Source organism: Arachis duranensis, chromosome 5 (genome assembly GCF_000817695.3).
Source record: "Arachis duranensis cultivar V14167 chromosome 5, aradu.V14167.gnm2.J7QH, whole genome shotgun sequence".
Lineage (NCBI taxonomy): Eukaryota > Viridiplantae > Streptophyta > Magnoliopsida > Fabales > Fabaceae > Arachis > Arachis duranensis.
Window position 1 is genome coordinate 32,223,539 of NC_029776.3, and position 15,152 is coordinate 32,238,690.

A 15,152-nucleotide genomic window follows, 5' to 3' on the forward strand; every position below is an offset into this window, starting at 1 on the left:
TATTAAAGCTTGTACACATGCAAATAAATGCAGGACTACCAATGTTAGTTAGTACATATAGATAAGAGTCAGTATTCGTTAATTATTTTTTGAAAAAGTATATGAATCACTCCTGATCAGACAAGAATTGAATAATTTATTTAATTATAATAATTTTAATTATTTTTATTTATTTTTAATTTAGAATATTTATAATTAATTATTTTTTATCCCAAATTATAATTTTGAAGGATACGTTCCAAAACTAGCTACAAGAAATACGGAAGTGCAGTCAAAGAATCCCGATTCTTTATCCTCTCTGGTGTCAACCTTCTCCATCCAACCATCCAAACGGCGGTCCCTTCTCGGTATCCCTCGGTCCGTGCTGCCACTAGCTGTGTTGTGGTTGACCATTATTTATGTTGTTTTCGATTGCGATGCAACCTTTCCATCTCATGTTCATCGATTGCTACCACTTTCTCCTTCAAATCATTCACTTCGAATCTCCCTCGTCACTTCTCTCCGGTACACTCCACTATTGACGGTGACATTCTTGATCATGGTTCAAGAAGTGTTCCCGACTCGATAATAGGAACTCCCGCAAGGACCATCACGCTAAGCGATTCCTTCTCAAAGAAGCAGCTGTCACGGTGCAACGCTTTTGGAACCACACAACATTGTCCATCGAATTTTCAACCGTGGAAGGCGGATCGAACAGCACATTGATCAGTTCAATCTAAGGCGATGAAGAATTGAGTGTTGGTGAAGTTATTATTCAAGAACAAGAGGGGTCTAAGGTATGTTGCATAGGCTAGTCTTGCATTGTAGGCAATTTTATGACAATGTGTTATGTGAATGTTTTTTAGTCATGCTAATTAGATGGGGTTAATGCTCAAATTCGTCTCTAAAAGATTACGCAATCTTCATTTTTGTCCCCGAATGATTTTTTTAATCAAATTAGTCCCTGAAAGATAAACTGTAAGTCAAATTAGTCCTTCCGTCAGTTGGATGATGACGTGTCACATTAAGTGCCACGTGTCACTTGACATGTAAAAAAGTTTTTTATCAGTCAAAATAGTCCTTGAAAATCCAGATGTAAGTCATTTTCATCCCTCAAATTTTTAAAATTAGTCAAACTAGTCCTTATATAATTTTTTTATTTTTTCTTCATAATATTAAATTTGAAATATTTTTTGATACTAATAATTTTAATAGAAATGTAATTGACAAACAAAACATTAGTAATTGTATCTTTTCTTCTTAAAATTTTTTTAATAAAATTATCTCTCTCCTTTAATTCTTCTCAAAATCTCTCTTATTCTTTTCTATTCTAAAACTTTTTTCTTACATTATTGCATTTTGCTGGAATATATAGATATACTCAAAATTGAAATGTATGTATTTATTAACCTAAACAAAGTTATATGCTAAAAATCAAAATTTATGTATGTTAACCTAAACAAAGTTATATCACTATTTTTTTTTATTACATCTTTTTTTTTCATTACGGTATTACTTACATATAGGATGTAATGGTAGTGATACATAGAGTCAAAATTCAAGAAGATCCACAAATTTTGCTTCAATTCCTATATAAACTGGTAGTGATAAACTAGTTTTTTAATTATTGAGTTTTACTATATAAATTAAATAATAATAAAAATTATAATTTTAAGAAAATTTAAAAGATTTAAAATTTAAAATAATTACTATATTATTTAGTAAAATTTAAAATATTAAATTTTTAAATATATAATCAACAATAATTTGATAAACTCATTTAAATAAAAAAAATTCACATAAAAAATTATAATTTGAAAATGTAAAATTTTAAAATACAAATGACAAAATAACTTTTTAAAAATTTTTATTATTTTATGTAAAGAGAATTTTGTTTATTAAGGTTTAAAAAATAATATTAAAATTAGTAGTATAAAAAAATATTATAAGGACTAGTTTACTAACTTTTAAAAGGGATAAGTATGATTTTGGTCCCTAACGTAGAGGTCAAAAATTTATTTTGTCCCTGGCCTTTTTTTTTGCTACAAAATAGTCCCCAAAGTTTCAGTTTATTTTAAAACCGTCATTCGGACCTAAATGCCCCTATCCCTTCTTCCCCAAAATTATGCAGAAGCACTAGCAGAAACACAAGCAGAAGCACCAGGAGAAGCACAAGCAGGAACGGAACAACAATAGCTGAACTAGACGTTGAAGCTGAAGCTGAAGCAACACCAATAAAACAAACAACCAGAAGCAAAACAACAATAACAACAATTGGATAATGGAATCAGCAGAAGGACAATAACAAAAGCAAGAACCCAGAAGAACAATAACAACAAAAACCCAGAAGAAGAGAAGAAGAAAAACCCAGAAACATCATCATCAGAAGAAACACCAAAAAATCATCATCATCATTGCCAAGAACCAAGAAAAACAAAAACCAGAAAAACAAGAACCCAGATGCAAAACTCAGAAAACAAAAAAATCATCATCATGCAATTACTATAATCAGAAGCAATTACTAATTTACTATAATCAGAAGCAGTATCACCAATAATAAATTAACAACAAAAATTGTGAAATGTGAATCAACAATGGTGAAGCAACAACAAAAGCAAAAATAGAAGCAGAAGTAGAAGCAGAAGGCAGAGGAGCTGAAGCGGTGGTGGCCGGTGGTTTCGCTGGCACGAGGGCGAGGCGGCGACGTCGGTGAGGGCGAGGAGGAGGAGCAGAAACGGCTCAACCCTCGCAGTGAAATCTAGCAACGAAGAGCAGGCGCAGTGGCGGCGGCGAGGGCGAGGAGCGGCAACGGTGGCCCTTCCCCCTCTTCTTGCCTCTTCTTTTTATTTATTTATTTTATATTTATTTTATTTTATAATTTTTTTAATGAGGGGTAATGTAGTAATAAAAAAATGGTAAAAAGGACGATTTTAAAATAAACTGAAACCTTGGGGACCATTTTATAGCGAAAAAAGGCCAGGGACGAAATAAATTTTCAGCCTCTACGTTGAGGATCAAAATCATACTTATCCCTTTTTGAAATTTGAGGATGAAAATGACTTACGTCTGAACTTTCAAGGACTATTTTGACTAATTAATTTTTTTTTACATATCAAGTGACACTGACCTGCCATGTGGCGTGTCACGTCATCATACCACGTGGCACTTAACGTGACACGTCATCATCCAACTGACTTACAGTTTATCTTTCAGGGACTAATTTGATTAAAAAATTATCTGGGGACGAAAATGAAGATCGCGTGATCTTTCAGGGACGAATTTGAGCATTAACCCTAATTAGATATTTTTTTAAGTTTATTTATTTAAAAAATTCTAGTATAGTGATATATTTAGTTGAGGTATTATTAAAGTATACTTCACTCCCATATGTTTTTGCAATTTTGTTTTTTGATTTTTTTTATTTGAGTGATTCATTATATAGTAAGGATCTTTAGTTGTTAAAAGTTCTTTCCATGTCTTTTGATCGCAGGGCGACAACATTACCGAAGTCATTGTGCTGAGTAAGGATGAGTTGGACTTGAGACATGAGGTGTGAATTATTCCCTATTGTTTGTCATCGTGTTATAGTTACTGCCTTAATGCTAGTTTTAATTCGTATTTGGTTTTAAGAATTGACATTTCAGTTGCTGAATCATTGTGGGGTTGAAGATGAAATCCCAGCCATAGGAATGATTTTTGATTCGTTGCATTTGGCATCGAAATTTTATGCAAATTATGCAAAGAAAGTTGGGTTCATAACTAAAATCAGAAACACGAATTTTGACAAGACGCAGAAGGAATCAAAGATACCCGTTGATCAATCTCTACTGCACGCGAGAAGGTTATCGGGAGTCTCGGGTGAAGGCAGCAACTCGGGCAAACAGAATTACAGCCACGAGATACAGAGAAAAGATGTATGTCATGCTGGATAGGGACAAGGAAATTTGGGTTGTGTCTAGATTAGAACTAAGGCATTCTCACCCTTGTTTGGCCAAGAAAGCGGTCTATTATCATGTGTACAGGGAATTGACCATGCATGCTAAGTGCGTCATTACGGATAACGACGATGCTGGCTAAGACCCAACAAGACGTATCTAGCATTGGCAAACGAGGTTGGTGGGTGTTCAAACTTGAGTTTTTTAGAAAAGGATGTCAGAAATTACCTCACAAGCAAAGTCCGATGTGCCGATGACATTGCGGACTTTAAGGAGATGATGAATTATTTTGTTCAAATGAAGAGATCAATCCTAACTCCTTTTATGCCATATTTGTTGATGATGCGAATAAGTTCAGGAGCGCACTCTGGGTAGATGCAAGGTGCAGGACTTTGTATGAATATTACGGAGATGTGGTGTCGTTCGACACCACTTACAGAAGAAACATGTCTGTATACTTGTTGGTCAATCGCGAAAGCAATTATTTTTTTTATTTTGTTTTGTGTCTATCATTTGATGTTGGTGTCTTTGCAGGCAAGGGCTACCGTTTGCATCCTTGGTTGGTGTAAACCACCATGGGAAGTCTACTCTTCTTGGTTGTGCTTTACTTGGGAGCGAGAAGATCCCTAGTTTTGAGTAGGTGTTCACGCAATGGATGAGATGCGCCACGGGGGATCATCACTGACCAGTGCAAGGCAATGGCTGGTGCTATTAAGAAGGTTTTACCGGGTACTATCCACCGATGGTGCATTTGGCACATCATGAAGAAGTCACAATTCAAGTTTGGTGGTTACACCAGGTACGGAGAATTGAATGCTAAGATGAATCACATTGTGTGAAATTCTCATTCTTCTGACTCTTTTGAAGTTGATTAGGCTGGATTCATCAAAAAATTTGACCTAGACCAGAACAGATGGTTAACAGGTCCGTGATCATTAACTTAACTCCCGTATATTGTTTGAATGTTACCTATTTATTCACTGTTGGTAGTTCTACCAGTTTGATTCGGTTGTTTTGTTTTTTTTAGGATTCTAGTTGATGTTTATATTTTACCTAGCCAGTGGATGTTTTTTCAATATGTAAATAGATGGTTTCTCTCATAGTAAAACCGGATGTTTCTTATTTGTTTTATCAGTCCCATGGAAGCGGTTATCATGTTTTGTCTAAGTGACACTCTTATGCTTTGTTTTTTTTATGTAGACCTTTATGTCAATTGATGGAAGCGGGTTCCAATACTTTTCAAGAGTGAATTTTGGGACAGTATGAGGAGTCATAGCAGAGTGAAAGTATGCATGCGTTTTATGGGGGGTTTTTGCATTGCAAGAGTGGGTTGGTTCAATTTGTCCATGAATTCAACAATGTGCTTGAAAACAAGGAGTAGAAGGAGCTGGAAGATGATGCTGCGGACTCGAAAGGAGTCATCCCATGTATAGGGAGCACAGGCATTGAGAGACAGTTTCAGTAGGAATACTCTAGTAATATGTTCAGGATCCTTCAACTGGAGGTAAGAAAAAAACTGATTGCATGGTTCAGTCAATTGAACAACAGGGCACTTCAATTTCTGTTAAAGTGGACGAGTAGACGGTGTTTTGGGAGAACGCTGTCTACCATACCTTCACGGTAGATTTTGACCGATTGAGTCAAAAGGTTCGGTGCGAGTGCAACAAGTTTGAATCCACTGGTATATTGTGTTGCCACACCCTTGCTGTGTGGTTATACTACAGAGTTTACACAGTACCGAGCTACTATGTTCTTCCTCAATGGAGTAAGAATGTCATCCGCAAGCACACCTACATTAAGATTAGCCTTGATGTGGTTCAGACCGATGAAAGCCACAACTTGTTCAAGTGTCTGTGTTCAGAGTTCTATAATGTTGCTCAAGAGTTTGTTGGTTGTAATGAGGAAGCAGCCATCTTGCGGTCTACTCTTTGGGATGCAAAGTCCAAGCTGATTGATTATCGTGCCAACATGCATTCCCCTACTCTTACTGTAACTCAGAATACCATGCACATACAGAGCACAAGCAGTTTTATTGTACATGACATACAGGAACCCTCAAGAGTTAAAACCAAAAGACGGCCAAAGAGTAAGAGACTTGGAGCAGAGTTGGACAAGTCAATTAAGAAATTGATGCAAAAAAGGAAGAGAAAACCACATCCGGTATGTGCTAGAAGTGAGGTATATTTTAATTTTTTTATGAAATGGTGTTCTTGATTCATATATGATATTTTCTTCTTTGTGTTGTGCATCTTGTAGGATGTTGTTGACCTTCAAACAGATAATAATCATGATGGTTCTGTAAATAAAAGATTTGAGCATTCCACTACTTGGAATTCATTGGATGGTGGCAGATTCATGGACCTGTTGAACTCTTTTAGGCATAGATAGTTATCCTTTCGTTGTGGTTGTACATTTTATGGTGTGGGTGGTTTGTCATACTTAGCTAGATTTCTTAGTTCTTTAGACACAACTGAATAAACTCTGCCCTTTTCTGCTTTGTCACTTGCATTGATACTGTTATGATGTATTCATTGAAAGAAATAAAAGCACAACTGTTGTTATCTTTTAGCCAATTATTGATTATTATAGGTTTTGAGACTTTTATGGTTTTTCACGAAGTGTTACTTATTTGTTCGCAAAAAACAAAGGGATTACATCTGCCCTTAAAACTGCTGAAGAGTATATAAAAAAAAGCATTCACATCTCAATGAAGTGCACGCATTCGCGAATGCTTAACACATGAAACAAAGAAATCATATCCCAAATCATCTAATTCACAATGAAAAAAAAAACATCCCAATGCCTATCAGAAGCACCATCCACTTAAAAACTTGGTTAAAGTCACCAGTGCCACCGTAAACGAATCAGACGTGTAGACTAATTACGATAAAAGGCCGTGCAAATGCTTAAAGTTCTAGCAACTTCACAATTTCAGCAATAAAAAATAATGATAAGAAAATAAATAACACCTCCATTTAGTTAACACCACGCTACTGAATGGAAAGAAGTGCTACTTACATATAGTCATAAATAAATGGGGTATATACATCGATCAGAGTTGACTAAATAGTATAAAAAGGAAATGCATTACTTAATGAACTTGAGACATCCATAATTTGAGAACTAATTGCTTGACAATCCTGAATTACTTAACACATGAAACCTACCGAGGAATATCTAACAAAACACGAGCCATTCACTTTTCAAAGAAGTACACACATGTTCAAATGCTTAACACGTGATAACTCGGAAAACATATCCAGAACCATCTAGTTTACAAAGAAAAAAAATATCCTAATGCCTATCAGAAGCACCATCCACTTAAAGGTTTTGGATAAAGTAACCAAAAACTTAACAATATGAGTAACATGAAATCATAAACCTGCAGTGAAACAGGATTATTAGGCTCACATGAAACGCATGTAAGTCAGAAAATGCCATATAAACGTCCATAACTCTATCACAGGAAACTATAGATATAGTAAGGCAAGTGTTCGTATTGATAATTTTTTACCTAAGCATCTATCTTCTTCCGTTGTCTTCCCCCTTGCTTGGCTTTCTAGTGGGTAACCCTGCACGCTGCAGCATGCTCTTCATGCTCAGTGCTGTGAAGGGTGATCTCACCGCCTTAGTCTTTTTCCTTGGCTAGTTGCAGCGCACAGGATGGCTGTCCAATGTCTGCAGTGCCTTCTCAATTTGTGAATTATGAGAACCCATCACTATGTCTAGTATAATTTCCTTCCGGAACTCCTGTAGAACGTCCTGCATGACAAATCCGTGTGAGTGGGTAATTTTGAAAGCGAGAAAGAAAGAGATCGAAAAGAGGTACAAGTTAATTGTGACAGGATATTTAACTTTACCTTGTCCGAAAGCTATAAAGGTTTCTCTAAACTCCAAAACTGCATGAACTTGATCACGTATACACCACAATCACAGCTATATGTATAAACATAAATATTATTTTCAACCATGAAACTAAGTATCATTCTCAAGTGAAGTACTAGTAAGATTATTGATAGGTGTCATTTCAACTGACCCGTTATGTTGTTTTGGGATGCTGGGATAGAAACGAGTCTGGCCGTTCTCCATGGGCTCATATGCGGGCATCGACACTTTAGCTATGTCTTCAATGATTCTCCCCTGGAAATCAGCTACACTTTAGTAATAACACATTTACAACTATTGAGGATGTCGGTGCACTAATTGGGTGACATATACTTACCGCATAAGCATGTATGTTTTATCTTTAATCATTATGCTCTCCTGAATACATACTATCCAGCACCCACAACCTTTTTTGAGCAATCTCAAAGGCATACAACCACCAATGACAATCGATACAGACTGGGACAAACCACTGCGATGGAAACAAAAATATCAAAATAGTTACATGATCAAGTTAGTCACCAAATACAGATAGTCGCAAAATTCTTAACACATGGAATGTGTTGTGGAACATCTAATAAAACGATAGCCAATCACACCTCATTTAAGTACACACAATTGCAAGTGCCTAAGACATGAAAACTCAAAAACATATATAGAACCATCCAATTGGTAATGAACAGAAATATCCTTGTGCCTATCATAAGCAACATCCAAGTAAAAAATACGGTGTTGTAAGCATATAAACCAAAACATCAACATGCAAGCATTAGTTCGTGCAATGGCATCAAACTGCAAGAACTATACAGTTTTTGTTCAACTAGTACATTGACTTACCCATTTTCGCATGGAAGCTGCTATCTTGTCAAAATATCTAGAATCATCACCGAATTGAGGACCCAGCCCCACATAACTCATGGTAAGAACCTCCCTAAAGAAATCCATGTTCCTCTTTTGCAACACAATTTCCTATTAAAACAGTACTATTTAGTTTCATAACTCAAATCATAAATGATGAGAATCCACAAAATCATTCATACTAAAATTCTTGGAGGAATACAGTAGAAGTCATCCTTAAACCGCAATGATGCTGAGTCATTAAAGGTTGAACACATCCACTGAATGATCTGAACGATAAATTTTAATTGAGTTAGGGTCATCTTTATGAGCCATGATACATATTAAGAACTCCATTCATTCTATCAAAGTGTTAGTATGTTCTACTTACGTTGCTGTTGACCCAACGCCGGGGTAGCAGTGTGCAGATGTCCTCTCGGAACAATACTAGATGTTGCCTTCCTTCATACGAAACCACGACCTGCCTTTTCTCCAACGAACCATTGGCAGCCCATCGTCGCAATCGCTCCTCATTATTCTCGTCGAGATTTCGCTCCTTTAGCAATGGATGCACCTTTATAGGAGTACACTAGGTAGAGTTCTTTTCCATCTGAGTCATGCCTGGTGAAATCTTCTGGCTCGGTGGACTAGTAGTCATGCAAGACAGAATGGTTGGCATCACAGTCTGTAGAGGCTTCGTGTTCTGCAGTTGCTCAAAGTATTGCCATATTCTTTCGCTCTCCGGGTCTCACATCGACAGGAAATTGGGATTACTGCAAGAAACTCAACTAATGTTAGAGAAAAGTTAGTTTTGTATGGATACAGTTTCTAATTTACTAACAAGCAAAATAGACCAAAAAATGAAATAGTTTTGCTTGGGAAACTTGCTCGTCGAACTCTCATTCTTGATATTGCACTAGTGCTACGAAGAGTGTGCCTGCATCAGGAACTCTAGAGACAGGTGTTTCATGGGGAGTGTTATCCTGATTGAGGTTGCCGTCGGTGGTATCGGTACATGGTTTTTGTTGGTCAACTCCCTGGTTAAACAGTCGGCACATCCTCTTAGCAATAGGCTCATTCTCCTCATCATCATCTGTGCTCATTGGGAGATCTTTTTCTTCAGATTGTTTTGGGCTGGACCTACGTGATCGGTCCTTTTTAGCCCCCTTTTTTGGTAGCTCCCCTGCTGAGCTGTTTTATGCATATTGACGTGTGCACATGGCCATTAATGTCCTCCTCACATGTACGCGTGAGTGATGTGTGCGCATGGCCTTGAATCCTTCAAATGCTCATTTCTTCATGAATTCTCTACTTTGCATGCTTTTCTCTTCACTTCTTTCATCTAATCCTTGCCTTATAATCCTGAAATCACTCAACAAATATATCAAGGTATCGAATGGGATTAAAGTTAATTAAATTTAGCTATTTTAAGTCCTAAAAAGTATGTTTTTACTCTTAAACACAAATTTAGAGAGAATTACAAAAGCATGCTATTTCATTGAATAAATGTGAGAAAAGTTGATAAAATCCCCTAAATTAAGCACAAGATAAACCACAAAATTGGGGTTTATCACATATCGAATATGTTTGGTAAAGAAACATGCAATTACATTGAAATGAACCTTCTAAACTTATTTAAGCTTGTCCTGGATTTAAACCATACACAACAATAAACGTATACTCACTTTCAGGCTAGTTTTTTATCCTTCCGCGCGCCGTGAACTTCTTCTGGTTGGATGTGGATCTGTTGTGCGTCCACTTGGTCATCTTTTTATTGCTACCTTCTCGCTCTCTCCACCAATGGAGCTCCCCTATATGTAGTAATAGCGTGAATCAAATTAACAATAGCGAAGTAAACTTGTTAACATGCTAAGTCGTTAAAACGTGCTTACCCTTGGCGGCACCAAATCCTTTCGTCCACGCTATTGTGGTGCTTTTTTTTTCCTGATTTTCTCCTTTCAACTTGCGGTGACTGGCCTTTTATGTCTTCACTTTTCCCCTGTCTAGTCAAGAGGTGCCCCTGATTTAAGAAATGAAGAGAATCATTGATCTTAATCAAACCCCCAAGCATCAGCAACACAAAAATCAGAAATAGCAAGAAAAAAAACCATTCACATCTTAAACACACGGGGTCAAACACAACTACTTAGCACGTCTGAAACTGGAAAACATATTTAGAAACAACCAAATAGCAAATATAAGAAATATCTTGAGTCCTCTCGGAAGCAGCATCCACTTACATACTGGCATAAAGTAACCGATTACTAGAGAGAAATGAGTACCTCGAATATAATATATTGTGCCTTCTTTTTTAGCCTCACCGAGGTCAACGCAACGAGCCATGACTCATGCTCATGACAGTTATCGAGCTAACCGTATTGCAACTGCTGAAAATTGAGGACCTGCACAGAGGATGGGTACAAGTTATGTTCTCCATGAAGGAAAAATAGTTTGAATATATTCTTAAGTTGAACAGGTAGCACCAGATATGGTTCAAGATGGTAAAAGGTTGGAAAGCAATGGGGGAAAATTTTTTGCCTACAGAAAAAATGACTTAACAAGTAGTAAGGTAAAAGAAGAAAAGGAGAATCGGTTTCGGCCATTTATTACAGGACCAATAATATAAACTTTTTGAGTGGGAAAGACATATTGTATAAAAGACAAAAACCATCTAATCAATACTAAAAGAAACATACGGATGTCCACTTAGATAATCATCTACATCGCTACCAATAGATTGAGTTAAAACTCCAATAAACCTGTCCAAAAAATTACATTTTGATACTGCAATTTTAAATAACCACAATAAGAAAAAAGTTCGATTTAAAACAAAAAAAAACTTACTTATAACTAACTTATTTCTTACAAAACACCCATTACACAAGGAAGAACATTAACTAGCGTATACAAGAGACATATAGCAAGGCACACAGAACTAGTGACATGAAACATTCAGCTGAAATCATTCGCCGAAACATCTACGATTAGTCAACAAAAATTCAATTAATTCAGCAAAATATCAGTATATCTCATACGAATAACAGTACTAGTGCCTGAACTCTCAAAACAAATGCATAGGAAATTAATTTTCTACAAGTTATGTTCTACATAAAAAAATGGCATATTGAATTTACTAATAGTCATTGCGTCCTACCAGCATGACGAACATGCAACCTTCACAAGTTTTGTTCACATTCAGTTTATACTTTTCAGCTGCCGTGTTGAACCACTCTAGAGTAGAAAATATCTCCTGAACTCCATCCTATCTGATTCTGTTGTTGTCTGTAACAGCCTAGCCTTTAGCACCGAAGAAACGACACTTTTTCGAGGTCAAATGGAATTTTAATGGAATTTTTATGAATTTTAGTGCATATAAGCACCTCCACTGCACAGGTGTTGTGTCATCAAGCTGCTGAGTCTGCAGCTTGACTGCACCAGACACCTCTCCTAATCTAAGCAGACACGTCGTGAAAAGTTACGTTTTTGAACCACTTCGGGTCCGAATTTCAAAATTCTAATTTCCGTTGTTGGTCTCATTGTGACGAGGCAGTTATGAATTTTGAGAGAAAAATTATATTAATATAATATTCATATATTATTATATTTGAAATATTATATTATTATTTTTTCTAATGTGGTTAATGTTGATCTGTGTTTAGTAATATAATAACTGAGCTAGAAATCTACCAGTAATGGATAATACCGGTATTCTTAGATGAACTTAGCAATGCTAATGCTTCATCAAATATCTTTTATTCTCATGATTATCACGTTACTAGTACCATTTATACTATTAACGCTCATGCTTATCCTTTAGTAGTGTAATCTGATGTATCTAGTTTTAGTAATTATCTTCAGAATGATATTTTATTATTAAACTCTGATGAGTCAGCACCCTGTGACACGTGGCTCTCCCAGAGTTAGCCACCACATGTTTTCTTTCTTGCTCTCTAAGAAAAGATTTCTTAAGGAAAAAGTAAGAAACACTTGTATTATAATACATCTAGCTTTAGTAATTATCCTTTCTTGAAATATTTTTACACCAAACTTTAGGATAATGCTTATCCTAACCCCATAGGTCCCTCGACTCATCATTACCATCATCATTTCTTCCAAGGCAAGCCAAAATTCGAAATTCCAAGAGAGAAACCAATAGAACTTCCATGAAAGCTTCAGGCTTCTTTCTCCGTTCTTTCTCAAACTAAAACCCCTGTCAAAAATCTAATCCGACAAAAGTGTTCACCTCATCCTCCTCTTCATTTCTATATCAATGTTCATGGAGTAAATCAAGGCATGACAACTGCTCCTCCTCCTTGAAGTTTCAACCATGGTGGAAACTCAAGCTGATGATGTTTTCTTCATGTTTTCTCTTAGGATCTCTTGTTCAATCACCATAGGCTCTAAGAAAATGTGATTTCTGGCTGCCTTGAGGCGAGGAAAACCTTCTTTTCATCATCATGAAGCTTCAGCCTTCATGGTTCATATGGTTCTAAAGTTGTTTTTGATGTTAAATCAGGTGTAAAAGTGCTTTTTGAAGCTTATTGTTGGTTCAATTCTTGGCATCTGTAAAGGAGGTAGGTTTGGTAAATTAATCAATGATTGGTTGTGTTCTTGAGGTGTTAAATCAGATCTTGTTGCTTGAGGCTAGATTTTGGGTGTTTGCGTGATGGTTTGATCATGAAATCTTGTTGTTTAATGCTTGAAAATTAAGTTTATGATGGTTTTGAAGTTGCTTGTGTTGCTGCTGAGAAACGTGGCTTTCCAGCCATGAGATTCATGATATTTGATGATTATTTGATGTGTATTTCATGGCTGAAATATTACTCTTTGGTTTGCTAAAAATCAGGTACAAATTGGTTACCAAAAAGATTGAAAAACTAGCTGAAAATCAAGTGAAAATCTAATGAACTTTTAGAAAAGTGTTTTTGGTTTTTGAAGGATGTGAAAAAATGTTTATTTTGATGGTTTGGGTCAAAATGAAATTATTAAAAAGTTTGGGGTTGAAAATTAATTAATAAGAAGTTGAGGGGCTAAAGTGCAAATAGTAAAAGTTAAGGGTGGTTAAGATGTAATTTTCCAAAAGTTCAGGGATCAAAATGCAATTTTTGAAAGTTGAATAAAATATTATTTTATTAATAAAATAATAAAATATTAAAATATTATTTTATTGTTAATATTATTTTATTAATAATATTATTTTATTAATAAAAATAAAATGTTGATAAAAAGACAGTTTTTCCTAAAAGCCTCGGGAAGGCAGTTTTGAGTCTAGAATTCTTTAATTCTCTTTATTAAACACCTAAGGAAAAGTTCAAGAGAAAGTATTGAGGTAGGTATGGTAATGAAAAAGGATTTAGAAACTTTCATACATGTTAGAAAGAAAAGGAGTTAAAAGTTGTATGGCTGTGTGCTTGATTTTACAGAGTAAACAGAGAACTGTGAAATGAGATCACTGCGATGTTGTGATGCTTGAATTATGATTGTGAAAAGATGATAAAGATGATTGATGACTGATGGAAATAATGGTTATATGTGACTTATGAGCCTTCAGGCGATGCTTGTGAATATTATGCGGGGACGCCTGTATTGTGATGTTGCTTCCCAGACAGGCTGCGATAGAGATGTACCAGCCCTGCAAGCTGAATGCTTAGTAGAAGCCTGATTTGCATACCTGCGGTGTATTGAAATTTGAGCAAATACCAGCCCTGCAAGTCGAAAGTACTTGATAGAGGGTATGTGGTACTTAATCTGGGATTAAATTCTGGGAAGGCCTTATCTGACTTGGAGGGTTGGATTGCGTCGGGTGCGGGTCAAAACCGACAAATGAGCTCTTTACCTGCAGTAGGACTAGACATGCATCATACTTGTTTGTGCATATTTTAATTGGTTTGCCTATGTGGATAATTCTGTTTAATTGCTAACTACTATACTTGACGTAACTGCTCTTGATTGTGTTTGAACCTCATTACTTGTGTTTGTAACTGATTATTAGGATTGTGGTGATTGGATGTTGATTGAGTTGTTTGGGCCTTAGGCCGTGGCTGGTATGTTTGAGGTTTAGTTCTGTATAAAGTATCTGACTGGTTCAGCATAGGCTTAATGAACCTATGCTTGGAACATGATGATCATTTATACCATGTAGGTAACTACTTTTATGTTTATGGTCTAGTAAAGTATGAAAAATCAACCTCTTACAGCATAGACTTAAATGAACCTATGCTTGGGACAAGTTGGTCATTCATACCATTAGGAGAATTTTAGGATTCTTATATCTGGAAAAGAAGTTTGGATTTCTGGTTAATTAACTGATTTCTTTTAAAAATGTTTTGAATATTTAATTATTAAACCATCAATTTTCAAAGGATTTAGAAACTTACAAACGGACATTATAAATGGACCTAACTAAAAACCCTGACCTTACTAAGAACTCCCCAGTTCTTACCCCTTGCACCTCTTCAGATGGACACATGAGTCCTGCCCTACGAGATTAATCATCCGTACATCCACGACAACCCA